A 15,168-nucleotide genomic window follows, 5' to 3' on the forward strand; every position below is an offset into this window, starting at 1 on the left:
ACTCCCCGATTGTGGTGGAGACTAAATCGGACCTCGAGAGCCAGAATAGCTATTCCTACATGCTGGCGAGGACATATTCTCAGTTTGGGCAACAACGGCTTGTGATGATATCGCAGATTAGGTGCGAGATGTTTTTCCGTAATATAAAGATATGCTATTCCGGAGGACATGTAGCCAGTTATAGACCACAACTTAGGCTCGGGGGATTAACTTGAATGAGGTTGTGATTTAGGATTCATTAGTCTGATATATCCCTATAGATGAGAGAGATGATATGATGAGCTACGAGATAGCTAAGTATTCACAGTTAGTTGCTCAGGGATTAAGCAAGTACCTCCATAGTCATCAGGATAATGGAGGGTAGTCTACTCCGTACAAGTAATCTCCTTGAAGATAGATGAGGTTAGCATTTTCTATAAGTCGGCATCTACTTAAACCATTTGCGGCATTAGTTCTGTTGTCAAATATTATGTTTATGTATAGAAAAAAACAATTTTAAGTTGACTAGAAAAATAGATTGTTCCGCTAAATCTAAGTAAATTTTCATTTGACGATGTTGGTAATGAACGCGGATAAATTTACTAGAAAATAAGTAGGTGGTCTATAGTATAGCATAAGAAAAATTAACCTAAATAGCTGCACACCCAATCTCTTAAACTAGAAATAATCAGCGAATGTATAATATATGTATAATATATATGTAATCGTATATAATGATAGTATAATTTACGTATACATGCTATAAATATGAATTAGACCAGCTATTTATATAAAGATCAGTATAGGTATAAATGATGATATCAGATGACCCTAACATGGTTGCATTATGGAACAGGATCAACCAATATTGAAGTAATGATGTTCTTGAGCTTGGTAGTGGAATGTGTAAATGCATCTTCATCTTTGTAAAGGAGATCTATCACGCGTGCAAGATTGAGAACTCGCATGAGAATAAGCATTGGTACTTCTCTTGGATACAAACATTGTCTGTTTATATCTTTCCATGCATTACTTGCTAATTTTTGAAGCTCCAAAAACACCTCTTCTTCTGATGTTCCATGCTGCTTCATGTAGCACTCTACTGCTGAAGGTTCATGTCCTCTTTCCTGTTCAAACTACAAAAATGTGTTCACTTTGAGAAGCAGCTGTAATATATTGGGTCAATATAGGCTAAAATTTGAGTTATATCCCAACCCGCCCAACTCTTATCAATCTTTAGTTGATATATATTGTTTTCTTATGAATTATATAATTATTAAATAAGACTTTTTTTTGTTTTGTTATGGTCATATATAACATGTCAAACAAAGAAATAAATTTAGTTCTAAGATATTTTGGTAAAGTTACTCAATTTGAGCTGAAAATTAACTCAACTTTAAATGGATTGAGATGAGTTGGGTATAGATGAATTGAGTTTAATAAATAGGCAGGTCAATAACTGGGCCAAATTTGACAGCCCTAATTTTAAGCAATGAAAGAACTTTAACAAGCATAACATATTCTTACTTCATGTCCAGCCATGTCATCCATCAGTCTGGCAATTATTGTTGAAGCTTGAACAATTAAAGGTTCATGTGTAACCCAATCCATGACATTCTTGTTTATCAAATTATCATCTATGCCAACTAAAGAAGTTGTTGCAACCATCATGTAACCACTAGAAACAAGTGCAACCTTCATGTACTCCTCAAAAGTTGGGACATAACAAGCTGAATGAGACCACTTTGCTTCTTCAAAATATGCCCTAGTCAACTTTTTCATCTGGAGTACAAGTCCAAAATATTTAGTCACTATGTCATTAAAGAGTCACTCAGGAATAGCTCATCAACCTTTGGGGTGGGGGGGGTTTACAAGGAAATGGGATTATGTACTATCAACTAAGAATGGGAAGAAATTAGGGATTTTATATAAATACAATAACAACAATAACCCAGTATAATCCCACCAGTGAGGTCTGGGGAGGGTAGTGTGTACGCATACCTTGCCCCTACCCTAGGGTAGAGAGGCTGTTTCCGATAGACCCTCGACATCCCTCCCTCCAAGAACTTCTCACCTTGCTCTTGGGGTGACTCGAACTCACAAGATATGGGATTTTATATAAATATTTGGTCAAATTTACTGTTTAATTTTTTAAACCCGAGATTTTATACTAATTATGCACGACTATATATGTATCATATATAAATTATACATATACTATACATATGCTAATTACCTTTAGTTTAAACAATTGGATGAGTGACTATTTAGATTAAGAGCATCGATATACAAAATGAGAGGAGATCTATGGTAGTGGTCAAGCCAAACCCCAAAGGCACCTTGCCGGAGGTTAATGGCTTAAATTTTAAAAACAAATCTCACTTCTGCTGGATTAAGAATAATAACATTAGAAATGAATAAGTTAAAGACAAAAGAAAGTAAATGAATGCAATTTCCTATGATAAACATTGAACATGCAAATATATATTTTATGAACGTGAGAAGTGAATTAATGGCATTGCAAAATTCGTATACCAAAATGGATAATCGAGCATCATATATCAGATTGACAAACTACTTTACCATTCAAAAAACTATGCTGGACCTTTTTAGGACATCATTTACATTTTAACTCTTGTAAAAAAAAAGTTGGGAAATAAGCATTTCAGTCGATCGCCAGAATTTTTCCATATGAAAATTTCGGCGAATGCCATATATTGTGGCCAACCTTGGTGTCACCATATAATAATTTCTGGCGAATACCATATTTATTATATTTTATGGCAAATTCTAGTGATTATTATAGATAATTAATTCTAATAATTATCATATTTTATGGTAAATTCACGTGATTGCCAGTTATGGCAATTGCCATATCTTATGACAAATCCCGGTAACCTCCATATGAAAACTTATGTTGATTGGGAGGAGTGCTTCTCAAAATTATGATTGGAAGCAATTTTTCCATGACTTATCTTATCGAGGTTAAAATTTAAAGCGGCGCCGAATGATCCTACTTATACAAAATCACCCTTTACCAATAATTTTCTCTTTTTATGTTTCGTTAATAGCAATTTTCAATTGCAGGAAACGATGTATATTTAATCCAAGAAGAAACGTTGAAATAATTATATGAACGTAGTAATACAAATTGTAACTAAGTAGATATGACCTCATTTTTGGCGTAGTCAACCCGATAAGATTCTCCTCTCTTGGCCAATTCCTCCTCCATTTCAGCATAAACATCGAGAATGGCAAGATAACACGATTTCATATATGGCGGCAATTTATCAATGGCACTAACGTCCCATCTGCTTGTCAAGAATCTTATAGGTCAATTTGAGCAGTACATAATTAACAGAAATAATGACCTTATTTCATTTTTTATACCTGAAAAAATTTACTTTTACACGTAAAAGATCTATTTTTACATGTAAAAGAACTAAAAAGGAAATTTTTCTTATTTTAACACTGCAAATGGCCATAATGATGATTTCCTCGTTAGGCAATATGCATCTCTTTTCCAAATGCAATTCTTTATGGAATGCTCCAATACATGATAGTCTTTCTTTTTTAGTCAATTTCATTAAGAATGTTAATTGTCCTTATTTAGAAACAAAATCAAACACCCAAGTGTATACTCTTTTCGACCCAATATATGAGCGGTATTTGATATGACACAGAGTTTAAAAAAGAAAAAAAGACTTTAAAACTTGTTAGCTGTATATCCTCAAGAACAAAGTAGAAATTTTAAAATCTAAACAAAAAAATCCACCCACCGACCAGTCTCACCCACCCCAATCTCCACCTACCATAATGGATTTGAAAAATGTGAAAATATGTAAAATGACAAAATCGGCCCCACTAAGATTTGATTCCCATTACGGATTTCCTCTTTTCCACTCCTCCAACGAATCAATCTGGTATACTTCACCAAAAAGTAGAGTTTTTGGTCATCATGCACTATGTTGAAGGCTACCTGAACGTACACTGCATCTCGATGTATACTCATAGTTTATTCTACGTATATACTTAGTGTGTGTAAACAGTATACACTGATTATACTGCTGAGTATAATGTGTATACTACATATACTCTTTGTATACTCAAGTGTGTTTAATATATACATTGAATATTAGATTAGTATACACTGAGTATAACTAGGCTACATTTACCTCCGACCGTGAGCGAGCATTGGCCAGAAAGGAACCAACGATCAAAAACGACAGAAAATGAAAATGGAGGGACAAACCCTTGTCCATGGCATCACAGTCGATGTCTTCCATCGAAAATCACTGCCATGAAGATTTCTACTAGGTGGGGACGCTTTTTACATTGTACTTTCATTTTGAAAGTTTCAAAAGGGCCTAAAGCACACAATATAGAAACCAAATCGTATATGTTTTTAGAACAAAAGAAAGAGAGAAGATCTGGCATTTGTCAAAAAGATGGAGAGGAGTACTATATTGAAAGTAGAAAAAAGTAGGGACAAATTGTGAAGAATTTAACAAACCTCTCAATTGCCTCTGTGAAACACATAAGTTCATCGTAAGTTCCATACACATCGTAAATGTCGTCGATAATGGTAGCCAAGCCAATTACTTTAGCGAGCATTCTTCTTGCAATAGCAAATTTTGGCTCAAAGTACACTCCCAATGCCCAAAAATAGCTCTCTACTAATCGATCTCGTGCAAAAGGACACTTGGTTACAATGTCCAAATCTTTCCACCACCTAAATCCAAAATAAAATCTCTCAATCAGTCTCTAACTAAAAAATATCTCTTGTCCTACACATGATTAATACTCAGGTCATTGTGCAACTTTGCCTTGCAACATTGACTAGCCAGAAATGCAGTTCAATTTATTTTATCCTTTGTGACTTTCTTTTCAGTCCAATATAAAGAGAAATGAAGTGATATAACCTTTTCTTGCTATGCATACATCATGGTTATTGTAGGTCTTTAGGTCCAAGATACACCTTTTTCTTCTCAATTAATGCCGAGAAGCGGTGAATGGTAAGCAGCGTTAATTTGGAGGCCTAAAGCCAAACGTTTTTAGAAGCCTTAAACTATAAATAAAAAATCATATAGTATAACCTGATACATATTAAATAGTTGACTTATGTAAATTCTGATAAATAATAAAAAAGCAATATACTACTGCGAAGGTAAAAATATAGAAATAATAAATTTCAAATTTAAATAAAGAAATAACAATAGAAAGTTAGAAAAATAAAATCTAATTTCTAGAATTCCATAACTTGTTATCAGAATAAAATTCTATGGCCGTTGCAGTGCTTGAAAGAATGAAAAAGAAGCAATTTTAGTTTATTCAATGTCTTTCATTAGTAAAAACTCATCCGCACCGGGAGTTTACACCTAACTAAACATTTAACCTTAAGAATAAAAAAATTTAAAGTGAAAATATATATCACTCAACCTTCATTAAGTGTTAAAAATTATATATGAGAGATAAATTTCTTATATTTATTGGCTTGGTATAAACAACTGATGAAAATAAGTTTTTACGGCCTTTCATCCCTTATTTTGTTTTTAGATAATAGACAACTTAGTAAGAGGAAAAGAAAGAATATCAAATACAAGTTTTATTATGAGAAAGAAAAAGTTGAATATTAATATTAATTTAAGTTAACTATTAGTCACCACAAATCACATTGGCTAAGCAATGTTCTATTTGTTTTTATAAAAATCATATACTCTTTTACCATATACTATTAGTCACCACAAATCACATTTTACGGGATATTTACATAAATTGCCGGCTAGATTCACTGATTACCTCTTTTAACAGGTATATATAGATTATATACTAACTATACACGATTATACATATATTATATATGTATTATACATGCACTAATTATTTTTAGTTTAAGTGGTTAGGTGAGGTAATTTAGGTTAATTGTTCTTTAACCCACCTTTCCAATTTAAAAATATAGTGAGTGTGTCCTGATCAAATAGAGAGTGTATTGTCGCGCATTTTTCATAAAAAATAAATAATTATGTACCTTGTAATAGAACTTAGCTCCTTCCTATGCTCCTTTTGCAACAAGTTGAAATCCAACTTTGCAAATTCCAATAGTAGTTAATTCTTTGTGTCATAACTTCGGTACCTAGATAGGAATATCCTTGCTTCTACCCTTGTTAAGCTCATATGGATTGGCTGGTTTAGGGCATGCATTACTTGTTCCCTAAAGGAATCACTCAAGATAGGAATCATTGATTTTAAATGATTTGATATGAAGACTAAGGCTTCCTCGAGAATATCCTCTCCATCGACTCTCATATGTGCAGCTTCATACAAACTTAACATTGCTGGCACGTTAGTCGTCAATGCCTTCTCAAAATTTCCTTCATTGTCCTTGAACTTTTCGAACACATCTGTTTACACCATATTAACCATTTCAAAATCTATTAACCGATATGAAACTACTAAAAATGATGTATAATAAAATAAATTAGAAAAAACGAATTAATAATGTCACATAATTTTCAAATGTACTCGCAAGAATAAACAATACTTTGCCCTTCCTGTCATACTTATTACTATAAATTAGACCTATGGTAACGATCGTAAAACCTTTGCAATTTTATAGAAAATCCTGTATACGGTCGAAATAGATTTCGGCCTCCGTATGTTTGATCGGTTCAAATGGTAAGCAATCGAAGTGAGAGCTCGAGACGAGTTCCGAGGATAGTACAAACAAGCCTCGAGCTCCAAGACCGATCGAGGAATCGGCTCAGTATCATTATTAAGTCGATGACCAAATCGAACCGCAAGGCAAAGAGAAGGTTGTCGGGGATGCACAGACCGATTGGCACTCGCCCCGAATGTCAAACTCGAACTCAAGGCCGAGGGCTCGACCCAATACCGAGCTCGAACCAGTATCGAGCTCGCAGACAAGAGCCGTTGAAATCGCACTAGAGGAGAAAATCTTGGCAGTGATCGAAGAAGAGACAATTCATCATGGGTCCTCCACTATATATTTTTTATTATAAATAAAGTAAGATCCCTCTACTATAAGGGGGAGGGGGGATCCTTGTAAGCATAAAGAGGTTCACACATTGTAAGAGAAGACTACTTCTATTTATTGAAGAATAAATCTTTTAAGCTTGTATTATTCAGCATACTCACCGGTCTAGTTCAATAATTTATATACCATTTCTATAGCCAAGAATCTGAACATTTCCACTTCTACATACGATTTATGTCAAGCTATACCACATATCCTTAGAACTACTTATAAATTCAATTATATCAGATTTTTCGGGTAAATAGTTTGGCACCCACCGCGGGGCAAAGTATAACAGTGGTTGTTTGATACAAATCCACAATACGCACCAGTTTACAACTTCGGATCAGCAATGGCAAACCCTTGATTCATGGCTTTACCTATCGACCACGAAGCCAGCTTTCAGGATGAAACCAACAATTTGATACCCAAGGCCGGAAGGCCACTTAACGATGTCACTGAAGCTCGAATCGAAGTACCTGAAATCCGAGTCGAAGTACCACTAGATGTTAATTCACAAGTGGCTCTGGAGGCGAACCAACATTCCGAACCGGAAAAAAGTATTCAGGGCGGTACTCGATTCGTGGCTCGAGACGCCCATAACGTGGATGAGATCAGAGTCAGCTTACGGATGATCTTCGAGATGTTACAAGCCTAGAAAATAGCGATAGCTCAGTTGCAGAGCCAAACTCAGATACAAAGCAGGACGGAGCCCGACCCTCTTCGGGAAATCACCCACAGAACGGAGCCAGCCATAGTGAAGTCAAACAAGCAAGAATCAGGGACTACTCCCGAAATTACTAAATTGCTCGAGGAACTCACAAAACGAGTCAAAGCCAACGATAAAAAAGTATAAACATATAATTCCAGGGTCGATCAGATCCCGGGAGCTCCACAAATGATAAAAGGGCTAGTTTCGAAGAAATTCATCCAAAAGCCTTTTCCCTCGAGTGCAGCCCCAAAATTGTAACGACCCGGCTGATAGTTTTGAGAATTTGAGCCCCGATCCCCTAATATCTGCTTTTCCCATATTTGTTTCTACTTTTGCGACTTGCCGGAGTGATTGGTTATGGAATTCAGAGAGTTTTGGGACACTTAGTCCCTAGTTGTATGTTTAAGCCTTAGAGTTTTGACCATAGTCAGAACTGTGTGAAGACGGATCCAGAATGGAATTCCGTCAACTCCGTTAGCTCCGTTGAGTAATTTTGGGGTTAAGAGCTCGTGCGGAATGTGTTTTGGAGGTCTGTAGTAGATTTAGGCTTGAATTGGCGAAAGTTATTTTTTCGGCGATTCCGACCGATAGTGAAAATTTTGATATCGAGCTCGGAATGCAATTCCGAAAGTGGCTGTAGGTTCATAGTATTATTTGTGACCTGTGTGTAAAATTTGAGGTCATTCAGACTAGATTTGATGTGGTTCGGCGTCATTTGTAGAATTTGGAAAATTTTAAATTCTTAAGCTTGAATCTGTGCTTAATTCAGGATTTTGGTATTGTTCGATGTGGTTTGAAGGTTTGACTAGGTTCGTATGGTGTTTTAGGATTAGTTGGTATATTTGGTTGATGTCCCGGGGGCCTCGGGTGTGTTTCAGATGCTTAACGGGAAGAAATTTGGACTTAGGAAAATCTGGTGCATTGCTGGTTCTGGTGTTTCGCACCTGTGGAGGGAGTTTGCAGGTGCGGACTCGTAGGTGCGCTTGGGAGTTCGCAGATGTGGAAATAGACAGGGCATGCTAGGCTCACAGGTGCGAATGATCTTCCGCAGAAGCGGAGCCGCAGCTGCGGACCCAGTCCAATAAGTGACTTCCGCACCTGCGTTAATTTTTCCACAGGTGCAGGACCGCAGATGTGGCCCCATGAGCGTAGATGCGGATATCGCTGGGCAGAAAAAGGGAATTTCGAGTGTTTGAAATTTCATAACACAAAAATTTGATTTGGAGCACCATGGGAGACGATTTCTCGAGGGATTTTGAAGGAGAACTATTGGGTAACGAATTCTAACTCTATTTTGATCATAATACAATAATCTATTGTTGTTTTCCTAGTCATAATTTGTAATTTTTACCCGATTTCGAGACGTGGGCTCGAAGAGAGTTTTTGGATGTTTTTCCTAATTTCACGCTTTAGCTTCGAATTAATTAGTTAAATTAGTTACTTGTAGTTATATTTACATTATGCAATTAATTTGAATAGATTCAGGCCATTTGGAGTCGGATACTCGTGGCAAGAACGTGATATCGAGTTGATTTGAGCGGTTTGAGGTAAGTGGCTTGTCTAACCTTGTGTTGGAGACTTTCCCCTTAGGATATCTTGATATTATTTGGTGTGTGGGCGCCGTGTACGTGAGGTGATGAGTACGTACATGGGCTGTTATTGCAAAAAACAAAAAAAATCATGTTTATCCTTTTTAAATCATAAATTGTTTCTCTTATTAAATTGTACTAATATGTTTAATTGTTTAGTTTAGACTAGAAAAGCATGCTTACGTGTTTTAACTGCCTATTTGACATTTTGTGTGCCATGCTTAGTTAAATCCCTATTTTCCTTATCCGTGTTCAGTATAAACTATATAACTCGATGCCATACCTGCCATTTCATCTTGCGTTGCATATTTAAATTGGGACTACGGACGTATTCCAGGAGATCCCCATGTCTTGCATATTTACTTTGGGACAACAAACGTATTCCGGGAGATCCCCCAGTACTGCATATTTACTTTGAGACTACGGACGTATTCCGGGAGATCCCCCAGCATTGTTTATTTACTTTGGGACTACGGACGTATTCGGGGAGATCTCCCAGCACTGCATATTTACTTTGGGACTACGGACGTATTCTGGGAGATCCCCTTGTACTGCATATTCATTCGGAACTACGGGACGGTATCCCGGGAGATTTCCTACTGTGTTTACCTTGTTTTGAGATGAGGGCTTCCTTAACTGTTAAATTTTTGAGAATCGCTTTAACTGTGTTACCATAAATTTTACTTATATCTTTTACTGTTTAATTTATTATATTTACTTTGGTTGGGCCTTGACCTGATCTCGTAACTACTCGACCGAGGTTAGGCTTGGCACTTACTGGGTACCATTGTGGCGTACTCATGCCCTTCCCTGTACATGTTTTCGTGAGCAGATCCAGGTGCGAGTTATCAGCCTCGGGGTTAGTGCATGCTGCTAATTTTAGGAGACTTCAAGGTACTACTGCTTGCGTCCCCAGATCTTCGGAGTCCCCTTCTACTTCCTCGCCTAGAGACTTTCTTTATTATCTTCAGACTTTTGTATAGAGCTACAAAGATTATAACAGCTTGTGACTTAGTGATATTCCGGGTCTTGGAAAATTATTTTGTATATGCCGAGTGGTACTACTTTTGGCTATTTACAATATGTTGTGTATCTTTAAGATGTTGTGTTTTCTTTACATTTTTCGTAATATTAGGCTTACCTAGTCGTAAAGACTAGGTGCCATCACGATACCTTACGGAGGGTTAGTTTGGTCGTGACAGGTTGGTATCAGAGCACTAGGTTCGTAGGAGTTGCGAGTCACAAGCCGGTTTATTAGAGTCTCGCAGATCGGTGCGGAGAGGTCCGTACTTATCTTCGGGAGGCTATGTAACTGTTAAGAACAATCATATTTCTCTGATTTCCTTGTCATGCGAGTTATTGATACAAAACAAAATAATTTAAGATTCTATTCTATTCTTTCTCACAGATGGTGAGGACTCGTACTGGGAGGACCGACAATCAGGCACCCGTGCCCCCTGCCAGAGCCGCCAGAGGCCGGGGTCAAGGTAGAGGATGACCACGCGGTGCAGCCCGAGCACCTATAAGAGCTGAGTCAGAATATCCCCCAGCAGCTCCAGTTGGAGGGCCAGCACCGGAGATCCCTATTACTACTCCAGCCCTCCAGGAGACTTTAGCTCAGTTATTGAGCATGTTCAGCACTCTGGCTCAGGCTGTACTATTTTCAATAGCTCCCTCTATATCTCAGGCCGGGGGAGGGGCACAAACTCCTGCAGCCCGCACTCCTGAGCAGAGGGTCCAGGTTGATCAGGCCCAGAGTATATCCTATGCCCTCAGTGGCTCCGGTTCAGCATGAGACCAGGGTAGCTGCTTCTGAGTCAGAGCATCTCAGACTTGAGAGGCACAAGAAGTACCACCCACCTACTTTCAGTGGACTATCTTCAGATGATGCTTTGGGTTTTCTTTAGGAGTGTTATCATATTCTCCGCACTATGGGCATTGTGGAGACGAGTGGGGTTTCTTTCATCGCTTTCCAACTGAGGGGAGCAGCATATCAGTGGTGGCGTGCCTATGAGCTGAGTAGTCCGGACGAGGCAACCTCACTCACTTGGACTCAGTTTTCAGAGATATTCTTGCGTGAGTATGTTCCTCAAAGCCTCAGGGATGCTTGGTGAGTAGAGTTTGAGCAGTTGCGTCAGGGTGCTATGACTGTATCGGAGTATGTAGTCTGTTTCAGTGAATTAGCTCGCCATGCACTGGCTCTGGTTTCTACAGTCAGAGAGAGGTTTCGTTGTTTCATTGAGGGACTCCACCCCAGTATCCGGACCAGTATGGCCAGGGAGTTGGAGATGGACATCACTTATCAGCATGCAGTGAGCATTGCCAGGAGAGTGGAGGGCATGTTTGCCCGGGACAGAGAAGAGAGAGAGGCCAAGAGGTCTCGAGAGACTGGTCATTATTCAGGAGCCCGTGCGCCAGTAGCATGCTATGGTAAGGGTTTCGTGAGTCGCCCTGTTCATTCAGCCCTTCCAACAGCTAGCGGTGTTCCAACTCCTCATAGAACTCAGGAGCACTATTATGCACCGCCAGTATCCAGTATGCCTCCTGCTCGAGGTGCTATCACCGGCCAGTCCAGTAGGCCATGTCCGAGTCAGTCTCAGCCACCGCATCCTTCGAGAGGTTGTTTTGAGTGTGGTGACACTCGTCACCTGGTTAGAGATTGCCCCAGAGCCAGGAGGGGTGCACCTCCACTGACTTATCAGCCTCCACGTGCTCCATCGGGTCCTCCAGCCATTCTTCCAGCACCAGCTGCCACCCCACCTCCTCAACCAACTTGAGGTGGAGGTCGGGGAGGTCGAGGTCGCCCTAGAGGGGGAGGCCAGGCCATGTACTATGCCCTTCCAGCACGTTCAGAGGCCGTTGCTTCAGATTCAGTCATCACATGTATCGTCTCTGTCTGTCATAAGGATGCATCAGTATTATTTGACCCAGGCTCTACGTATTCATATATCTCTTCTTATTTTGCTCCACAACTAGCGATATCTCAGGATTCTTTGAGTTTCTCTATTTATGTATCTACTCCTGTGGGAGATTCTCTTATTGTGGATCGCGTATATTGGTCGTGTTTGAATGCTCTTAGTGGTTTTGAGACCAGAGCCGATTTGTTATTACTCAGTATGGTAGATTTTTATGTTATCTTGGGCATTGACTGGTTGTCGCCCCATTATGCTATTCTTGATTGTCACGCTAAGACCTTGATGCTAGCTATGCTAGGCTTGTCGAGATTAGAGTGGAGAGGTACCTTATAGTATACTCCCCGCATGGTCGTTTCATTCCTTAAGGCTCAGCGAATAGTTGAGAAGGGGTGTGATGCGTATTTGGCCTATACGAGAGATGTCAGTATGGATACCTCTACAATCGAGTCAGTTCCAGTAGTGAGGGACTTTCCAGATGTGTTTCCAGTTGATCTTCCGGGCATGAAGGAGCCCGGAAGGAGCAGTTGAAGGAATTGCTTGATAAGGATTTTATCAGGCCTAGTGTATCACCTTGGGGTGCTCCTGTCTTATTTGTGAAGAAGAAGGATGGTTCTATGCGTATGTGTATTGAATATCGACAGTTGAACAAGGTTACAGTGAAGAATAGGTATCCATTGCCTCTTATTGATGACTCATTTGACGAGTTACATGGTGCCAGGGTGTTTTCCAAGATTGACTTGCGTTCTAGCTATCATCAGTTGAAGATTCGGGAGCCGGATATCCCGAAGACTGCTTTCAGGACTAGATATAGTCACTATAAGTTTCTTGTCATGTCATTTGGACTAACCAATGACCCAGCAGCCTTTATGCATTTGATGCACAGTGTATTCCAGCCTTATCTTAATTCCTTCGTCATTGTGTTTATTGACGACATCCTCGTATATTCCCGGTCTCGGGAAGATCATGAGCAGCACCTGAGGATCGTGCTTTAGACTTTGAGGGAGAAGAAATTGTATGCAAAATTTTCTAAGTGTGAATTCTGGCTTGATTCAGTGGCATTGTTGGGCCACAAAGTGTCTTGTGATGGGATCCAGGTAGATCCGAAGAAGGTGGAGGCAGTACAGAGTTGTCCTAGACCGTCATCAGCTATGGAGATCCGCAGTTTCTTTGGTTTGGTGGGGTATTACCGTTGCTTTGTGGAGGGATTTTCATCTATTGTAGCACCTATGACCAGGCTGACCCAAAAGGGTGCTCCGTTTAGGTGGATCGAGGAGTGTGAGGAGAGCTTTCAGAAGCTTAAGACAGCTTTGACTACATCCCAGTGTTAGTATTTCCTACAGATTCGGGGTCCTACACTGTCTATTGTGGTGCCTCGAGGATTGGCCTTGGATCGGTATTGATGCAGGACGGTAGGGTGATTGCCTACGCGTCTAGACAGTTGAAGGTGCATGAGAAGAATTATCTGGTTCATGATATCGAGTTAGCAGCTGTTGTTCACGCCTTGAAGATCTAGCATCATTATTTGTACGGTGTTCCCTGTGAGATTTACACTGATCACCGGAGTTTGCAACACTTGTTCAGGCAGAAGGACCTTAATTTGCGTCAGCGGAGGTGGTTGGAGCTACTTAAAGACTATGATATCACTATATTATATCACCCGGGGAAGGCCAATGTAGTGGCCGATGCCTTGAGTCGCCGGGCAGAGAGTTTGGGGAGTTTGGCATATCTTCCGGCAGCTGAGAGGCCCTTAGCCTTGGATGTTCAGGCCTTAGCCAGTCAGTTTGTAAGATTGGATATTTCAGAACCTAGCCGGGTATTAGCTTGTGTGGTTGCTCGGTCTTCTCTTTATGACTATATCAGGGAGCGCCAGTATGATGATCCTCATCTTCTAGTTCTTCAGGACAGGGTTTGACGAGGTGATGCCAGAGATGTGACTATTGGTGATGACAGTGTGATGAGGATGCAGGGCCGGATCTCTGTGCCCAATGTAGATGGGCTTCAGGAGTTGATTCTCGAGGAGGCCCACAGTTCGAGGTACTCCATTCATCCCGGTGCCGCGAAGATGTACTAGGATGTGAGCCAAAACTATTGGTAGAGAAGAATGAAAAAGGATATAGTTAGGTTTGTGGCCAAGTGTCTCAACTGTCAGCAAGTTAAATATGAGCATTAGAGACGAGTGGATTACTTCATAGGTTAGATATCCCAGAGTGGAAGTGGGAGCAGATCACCATGGTCTTTGTAGTTTGACTTCCACGAACTTTTAGAAGGTTCGATGCTATTTGGGTGATCGTGGATCGGCTGACCAAGTCAGCTCATTTTATTCCAGTGTTGACCACTTATTCTTCTGAGAGATTGGCTGAGATTTATATCATAGAGATTTTCCGCCTTCATGGTATTTCAGTATCCATCATTTCAGACAAAGGTACACAATTCACATCATGGTTTTGGAGAGCCGTACAACAAAAGTTGGGTACTAGGGTGGAGTTGAGCACAACCTTTCACCCTCAGACGGACGGGCAGTCCGATCACACAATTCAAATTCTTGAGGATATGCTCTGTTCCTGTGTTTCGAAGGGTCATGGGACCAATACTTGCCACCTGTAGAGTTTGTCTACAACAACAGTTACCAGTCCAGCATTCAGATGGCACCGTATGAGGCTTTGTATGGTAGGCAGTGCCGGTCCCCAGTGGGATGGTTTGAGCTGGGAGAGGCCCGATTGTTGGGTACAGATTTGGTCCAGGATACCCTGGATAAGGTGAAGGTGATTCAGGAGGGATTTCGCATAGCCCAGTCCAGGTAGAAGAGTTATGTAGACCGTAAGGTTCGTGATTTGGTATTTATGGTTGGTGAGCGGGTCTTGCTTCGGGTATCGCCTATGAAGAGCGTCATGAGGTTCGGGAGGAAGGGCAAGCTGATCCTGAGGTTTATTCGTCCTTTCG

The 15,168-nt window shown here is 40.0% G+C and overlaps 1 pseudogene; it reads right to left on the reverse strand.

Annotated features, from left to right (window-relative positions):
• Positions 1 to 742: 742 nt before the first annotated feature.
• The window catches only part of LOC107797550 ((-)-germacrene D synthase-like), a 31,030-nt pseudogene continuing 16,604 nt past the window's right edge, over positions 743 to 15,168 (reverse strand).

The sequence above is a fragment of the Nicotiana tabacum genome, chromosome 19, assembly GCF_000715075.1.
Source record: "Nicotiana tabacum cultivar K326 chromosome 19, ASM71507v2, whole genome shotgun sequence".
Taxonomy (NCBI): Eukaryota; Viridiplantae; Streptophyta; class Magnoliopsida; order Solanales; family Solanaceae; genus Nicotiana; species Nicotiana tabacum.